General features: G+C 33.7%; 1 long non-coding RNA gene across 3 annotated transcripts; it reads right to left on the reverse strand.

Moving 5' to 3' along the window:
- Nucleotides 1-3,655: 3,655 nt before the first annotated feature.
- LOC144977660 (uncharacterized) lies at nucleotides 3,656-6,701 on the reverse strand. Of its 3 annotated transcripts, none has more exons than XR_013646370.1 (3): nucleotides 6,295-6,701; nucleotides 5,260-5,414; nucleotides 3,656-4,787 (listed from the first exon to the last, which is right to left on the reverse strand). It is a non-coding gene; the product is annotated as an uncharacterized LOC144977660 (long non-coding RNA). The 3 variants fall into 3 exon arrangements; XR_013646372.1 differs by lacking the exon at nucleotides 6,295-6,701 and adding an exon at nucleotides 5,877-5,970; XR_013646371.1 differs by lacking the exon at nucleotides 6,295-6,701 and adding an exon at nucleotides 5,867-5,970.
- Between the last annotated feature and the right edge of the window lie 519 nt (nucleotides 6,702-7,220).

Here is a 7,220-nt window from a genome sequence, read left to right on the forward strand (position 1 = left end):
GTGCACTATGATGCCAACGAATATGAAAAGAGAGAGAGAGAGAGAGAGAGAGAGAGAGAGAGAGAGAGAGAGAGAGAGAGAGAGAGCTTGGTGACGGAGGTCAAGCTAGACAAATACAAGTCCTTTTTAGTCTTGAGTCGATATAGGGTCTCTCAAACAGCAATCCTTATTATCATATTGGATTATTGCTAGGAAGTACGTTACTGCCAAATAAATGTAAAATAACACACTATTAAATGCTGTTTTCTAATTATCACTTCGTATAACCCAGGCGTTAGCCGAAGTACATCGCCGCAAAGTGAGCTAAAGTGAGATGACTTGCTCAAGGCCACGCAGTGCGAGAGGTAGTCGAACTCGGTACCTTTCGGGGACGAAGCGAAGACCATACAGCTAAGTCACGCTGCCCATAGGATGTGAGATTAGGATGCCGAATGAAAAAAAACATCGCTCTTGAATCATTCCGTTGCCTTAACCACATTAAATCCAACTAATACCATCATCATTGCCTTTTTCACCCTGGGTCAGGATATAGGCCATAGACAAACAGTTTCCATCCTTCTCTATCCCGAGCTAACTTTTTTTTATTATCTCTTTTCATGTCTTATCACTTCTCTGTAGAAACTTTTCGATCGCCCAAACTAAAAAAAAAAGGATTTGATCTGTCCGTCTGCGTTTCTGTAACGGTTTGAGTTTTACGGAAAGGGGTGTTAACCCTTCAACAACCCCCAACCTGGAGGACCAGGTGACTCAAAAAGGGGGAGTGACACACCATTAGTAGTTTTGACGACACATTGGCTGGGCGTTTGGCTATCCTTGTACCCTCTCAGGTGATGGACCCCGGACACCACACGGGGCCCAACTAATACAATTGATACTAATTAAAAGCGTCATTAGATAAGTTGGCCTGGGACTTTTAAAAAAAATTGCTCTTAAAAAAAGGCTTCATTCATTGTTTTAAAAAATCAAAATTATAAAAAGGTCCCTTCACTCTGGCATTGTGAACAATAATTTAACGTTGGGGGGTTGCTATCTCAACGGTGGCCTTATTGACAAATTCAATTGCCCGCACCAACACACTTTATACCAATGTTTCAAAAGATTCGTCTCGATTTATGTTTAAATCGTCATATTGAAGTATAATAAATAAAAGGACCACATGTTGTTTTACCTGTTAAAGTTTGTAAAATATGCGGCAAATTTTTGTCAAAATTTTGGTAAATTTTGTCATTTTGATGTCAACTGTGATTTAATTTTTCTATGCATTTTTTGGTGCAAATTTTGAGGTTTAAAATGGCAAAAAAAAAATGCGTGGACAGCTTATTATTTGAAAGCTAATTCAAAAGGAAGCTAAAGTTATGTATGCAATATTAAACAATTTTATTTGCGATAGTACGTTTAAGCAATAGACAATGAACGCTCCCATCAGAGAATGAAGGCTTCTCGAAAACATTACATAAACCATGATTTATGCACGGGTTGAAATCTGTAATGTGTTTTAAAAAAGAAATTTAAGCATGGCTAGTTTGACAGGAGTAGAAAGAAACCAGGTCATAGGCATGAGTGTATCTGGTTTTTCAGTAAATGTAAGACGAAATATTTTTTTCGTTGCCTGTCTATTCAAAATCAGAAGTCGTCATGCAAAGAAAATAAACAGAATAAATATGAAATCTTAGATTTTGTCAGTTTCCGTTTTCCCATACATTGAATGTGAATTAGGATTTTAACATAGGAATTATTACAGTGTCACACGGTTTGAGGTACATTTTTTATTTTATATATTGTATTCCTTGTTTAATCCTTTACCTTTCCATTGTTTTTTCAACAGTGAAAAAATCGACTTGAACCTGATCTGAGTGATGAAACAAGTTTGTGTGTTGTCGTCATGAGAATAAAAAATAAAAGTGATTAAAACAAACCACCATTGTCTTATTGATTTTATTGAAACCATTCCCATAATGTAATCAACCACCTCAATAAGACACAGTACTTTTAAGATTCTAGCACGTTCTCGGGTATCTGAGGGATCGAAATCATATGTTCAAGGGAGGTAGTCAATACATACCCTGTTCTTCAAGTAGTTTTCCGTGATTTGCTTCCTTCTTCTTCTTCTTCTTCTTCTTCTTCTTCTTCTTCTTCTTCTTCTTCTTCTTCTTCTTCTTCTTCTTCTTCTTCTTCTTCTTCTTCCTCTTCTCTTCTTCTTCTTCTTTTCTTCTTCTTCTTCTTCTTCTTTTCTTCTTCTTCTTCTTCTTCTTCTTCTTCTTCTTCTTCTTCTTCTTCTTCTTCTTCTTCTTCTTCTTCTTCTTCTTCTTCTTCTTTCTTTCTTCTTCTTCTTCTTCTTCTTCTTCTTCTTCTTCTTCTTCTTCTTCTTCTTCTTCTTCTTCTTCTTCTTCTTCTTCTTCTTCTTCTTCTTCTTCTTCTTCTTCTTCTTCTTCTTCTTCTTCTCTTCTTCTTCTTCTTCTTCTTTCTTCTTCTTTCTTTTCTCCCTTCTTTCTTCTCTTCTTCTTCTTCTTCTTCTTCTTCATTATTATTATATTATATTATATTATTATTATTATTATTATATTATTATTATTATTATTATTATTATTATTATTCAAGTAGTTTTCCGTGATTTGCTTCCTTCGTCTTCTTCTTCTTCTTCTTCTTCTTCTTCTTCTTCTTTCTTATTTATTATTATTATATTATTATTATTATTATTATTATTATTATTATTATTATTATTATATTATTATTATTATTATTATTCAAATAGTTTTCCGTGATTTGCTTCCTTCTTCTTCTTCTTCTTCTTCTTATTATTATTATTATTATTATTATTATTATTATTATTATTATTATTATTATTATTATCATCATCATTATTATTATTATTATGGTGTGGATTAGTGGTGGTATTGAGGGATCAAAGGTAGACTCTAAAAGCACACTAGCACCGAAATTAGTTTGGAATCAACTTATGGTCTCATTTAGACAAAGTACATGATCCCACTGAGAGGAGTTCACTCAAATATTTACAAAACATTATTTTATCAAAACAATTAATAAAACAATTAATAACAGATAGATGATTTACAGAGGAAAATATATCATCTCCCAAAACTGAAAATCCCCAAAAATTGAGCTTTTATATAGTGCAGTGTTCACTAAATCTGTTCAAATCGCTTTACAAGGGATCACTGGCCAACAGCAACACTTCATCACACTGCGATTCATTCAATAATGGAGCACTATGAAAGACTAACATGGGTTCCGAAAACATAGATCTTTTGAAGGCTCGTATAAACCATAGAAAAAATAGGACAGGCATTAGACAGCAGAAAACAAATAGATCGAGACTTGTTTTACACTTTTCGAAGGCTTTTGATAGTGTGCCACATAGACGACTCCTCAGAAAACTGGAACACCCTGGAATTAAAAACATCGACCCAAAGTCCCCCGATAAGACCATTGATGAAGAAAACGACCCAGAACAGAAGGAATAAAAGCTATTTTCTTGACTTGAAGACTGGCTCTGCGATAGAACGTGTTATTAGGTATTCCAAACCAAAATTTGAAGTTTGAGACAAAGCTAAGGTAGTAAGAGATTTGTACAGAGCTCAGAAATTAAACAACAATGCAAAAAAAACAGATCAAATTATATTGAAAAACAAAAAAGTTATAGAGTTTCAAAGTTTATTGGACTTAGAAAATTTTTCGACATTTACAGCGATTCAATATTTCATCATTTAAGGAAGCTTGTAAATAAAAATTTAGAACACAAGAAACGACATTGAGCATGTTTTTATAAATGTCAGGGCTATGACAACAGATTATGGCCATTAAAGTTAAGTTTATCATTACAATTTTCAAATTATAGATGCGACAAGTTTGAGAAAAATCACCAAAAGTGCCAAAAGCATGAACATAACGCTCGAAATCGGTCATCGGAGCAAATTGGAAAGGGATTATATCAGTAAATATACATTTCACTCTGTCCAAATTACATATATCAATTATATAAGTAACAGAGATGCTATCTAATTTTTTTCAAACAATTTGTTTCTAATATACAGATTTTATGACACCAGGAAGTCGTGAAAAAGTGAAAAATGACGCGTAATCCGAAAAATTCTCGGATTTGCGTTTTTAAGCGTATTTTAAATACGCATAACTTTTGACCATATGGACCAATAATAATAAATCATATATCAAATTGTTTGTTTCTTCAAGAAGAATACATATACATCAAAATAATTACTTTTTAAAGATATTATGGTAACATTTTTATCGATAGAATAAGCCCTATCTTTCAAAGTTTTGAAAAATCATAAATTTCAAATATATGTCTCATGTTAGGTACGATTTCAAAATTGTCACCCGGAGGTGAAACAATCTATGAAATATCAATATTTACTTGCTACACATTAAATTTACCTCTTATTACAAATGGAATACTCCCCACTCCACATCTAAAAATGATATTAAACTGTCATACAAATGAGCAAAGTCTCCAGTCAAACTCAATGTCTTTTCTTTCAATACAACTTTCTGTACCTTATCTGAGCTTTTAAAATCTGCACTCTATTACAATTACTGTTTTCTGCTAATAGATCATCAATCTCTTCTTTTGTAGTACATGAACCACCCTGGATGACAATTGCATTAATTATGTCTAGATGTTTTTCCTTATCCTTCAACTCCTTCCACAACTACGACTTAAAAATTGAACACGTCTTCTGGATTCTGCACTGAAGCTGTGGAGTTGTCACGGCTGAACTTGGAAACAAGTTTACAAACCATGTCAAAACCTGGAAAATAAAAAGAAAGATAGAAAAAGTTATGATACACATGGAATGATCAAATCTGTAGGAAAGGTTATCACTATGCTTCTCAAAATAAAAGACCTCGAAAAGTTAGAAGTCTATCTTTCAATAATTGTCATAATTTTCAACCAGTGTGCATTCATCCATTCGCAAGACACATTAAAATAAACCCTTGGGGTGGGAGAAATTAACACAGTTGCGACATGCTAGTTGTTGATAGCATTTTGAATGAACAAAGTCGTGCTCATTCCAGAAAATAGTTGTAGTTGTAGTAAGCCAACTCACAATTGCCAATAACTAACTAGTAAGTGTGTACCTAAACAAAGCTTTATCGATTGATTGTTCCTCTCCGCCTTGAGTCCAATGTATTAACCACTCCACCAGGTCAATCAGGAAAAACCTTGGGACTAATTATAAAATCAGTCTATGCCCCTGCCAAAACAATTATTTAACTTACTGTATCCCAACTAGTTCAACTATCATTTGCTTCCTCTTTGAGAAAATGCAAGTGAACCAAGAGTTTGTTCATGAGGGTGACAACAGGTAGCTCAGGTCTCAGACCTCCTCCATGCACCAACAAGTAAGATTTAAGTGAAGTGTAGGGAGCATCACCTGGTGGAAGATAAAACAAATTAATAAACAGCTGCATATATAAGAAGATGTTGCCTTAATTCGTTACACATTCTAGTACCATAGTTACGTTAACTGTTGTGGTATTAGTAGTAGTGATGATAGTGATACTGGCACTGTAGTATGGGAGTGGTAAATTTTATAGGCTCAATTTTATCTGTTTTGATAACTTGGACTGTACCATTCGATAGAGCACTAAAAGACCTATATTTGGATGTGTGGTTTGTAGAATTGCGTGCATAAATAGCGGAGATATCTCAGCTTTGCTAAGGCACGACTCTTTCACTCAAAACGAAAGTCAACGGTCACATACACATCACAAAGATATGAGAATCGAGAAAATGAATCATGAAACACGATTTCAGCCAGATATCAAAGTCTCTATTTAAAAAAAAAGCTTAAGTCAAGCATTTCGTAAGAGAAAACCCTTATACCCAACATTACTACTATGAACAGTCTGCTTTCAGACTATAGGTCATGATAGACACAGATTTTATTATCAATATCAAAATCAAAACATTCCAAGTTTAAAAGGGGAATTCCCTTCTGAGATTGTTTTGATACTAAAAATAGAACACTTAATTTTTCTTCCCCGTTGGCTTTCAAAATATAGAGTGATTTATTTTATCTCAACAAGACAAATTGATAGCTTAATAAATAAAATTTTATTTTAAGATGATGAAAATTACCAAGATGTCATAAAATAATTAAATAGTAAAAAGAAAAGTCGAGTCGAGGAGGAAAGTTTTTCACACCTAAACCCGGCTGATATGACAGTCCGGCTTCACCTCTACATTTAGTTTCAAATAATAAATTAAAACATTACATTCAATAAAATTGACAAGAATATTTAAATACTTACGTTTAGTGGCAAATGTGTTTATTCCAGCTGATGATACGTTAGTAGCTGAAGAACATTCCGATAATTCCTTGTCGACCCCGACAGGCAGATCGGGTGATGGAACAGCCATAACAATGGCCGCCGCCGTTTCGTTGATGGCTGGACGAGTTGCTCAAGTCACGTCAGAAAATATTAAATTACTTTATCGTGGGCTTTCCAGTGTTTTCAATTTTTGAAAAATATTAAAGAAGGATAATTAAGTTATAGAAATGATTCACGTTTTTTCAAAATCTCCACCGTATTCATGAAGAAAAATCCAGTTTTCGTCTTTACATCGTCCTTACGTACAGAAGAAAGAAAAAAACGAAAATAAAGGTGGTATCCCGTTGTCGTTGTAGATAATTTTCTTCCGTTTCCTACGAAAAAAACCGCAAGAAAATCGGTTGAACCACGACAAAAAAAAAAATAAATTTTTAGGGAGCCGTGTCATTTTCGAAAGTCGATCTCGGGGAAAAATATTGAAGTAATTCGGAAAATTTCACTTTTTATGAAACATAGATTGCATAATTGTTTTTTTCAACTTACGTTTATCTTATTTTATAAAGCAGATATTAAATATTACGGTGACATTAATTTGGTTCTGCTCAGATAAAATTAAAACTGGCGCTGAATTAATTAAAATCTCAAAATTTTCATTCTCATTCGCTCACCCGGCATTTGTCAACCGGAATTAGGGTCGGTTTGGAATACCTAGTGTTATCGGGGGTACCTCAAGGACCGCTCTGCTTTCTAACAATCATTAACGAATTAGTAAAATAAATTAAATCAATTTTTACCAAGCTCAAACTGTTCGTCGATGACAGTTGAATCATTGAAACTCTGAACGACTCAGATATATTACTGAATGATCTTGACTCACTTCTATCATAGGCACGAACCTGGCAGAT

Source organism: Berghia stephanieae, chromosome 7, assembly GCF_034508935.2.
Source record: "Berghia stephanieae isolate SIO BIC M18660-M18661 chromosome 7, UCSD_Bste_1.3, whole genome shotgun sequence".
NCBI lineage: Eukaryota > Metazoa > Mollusca > Gastropoda > Nudibranchia > Aeolidiidae > Berghia > Berghia stephanieae.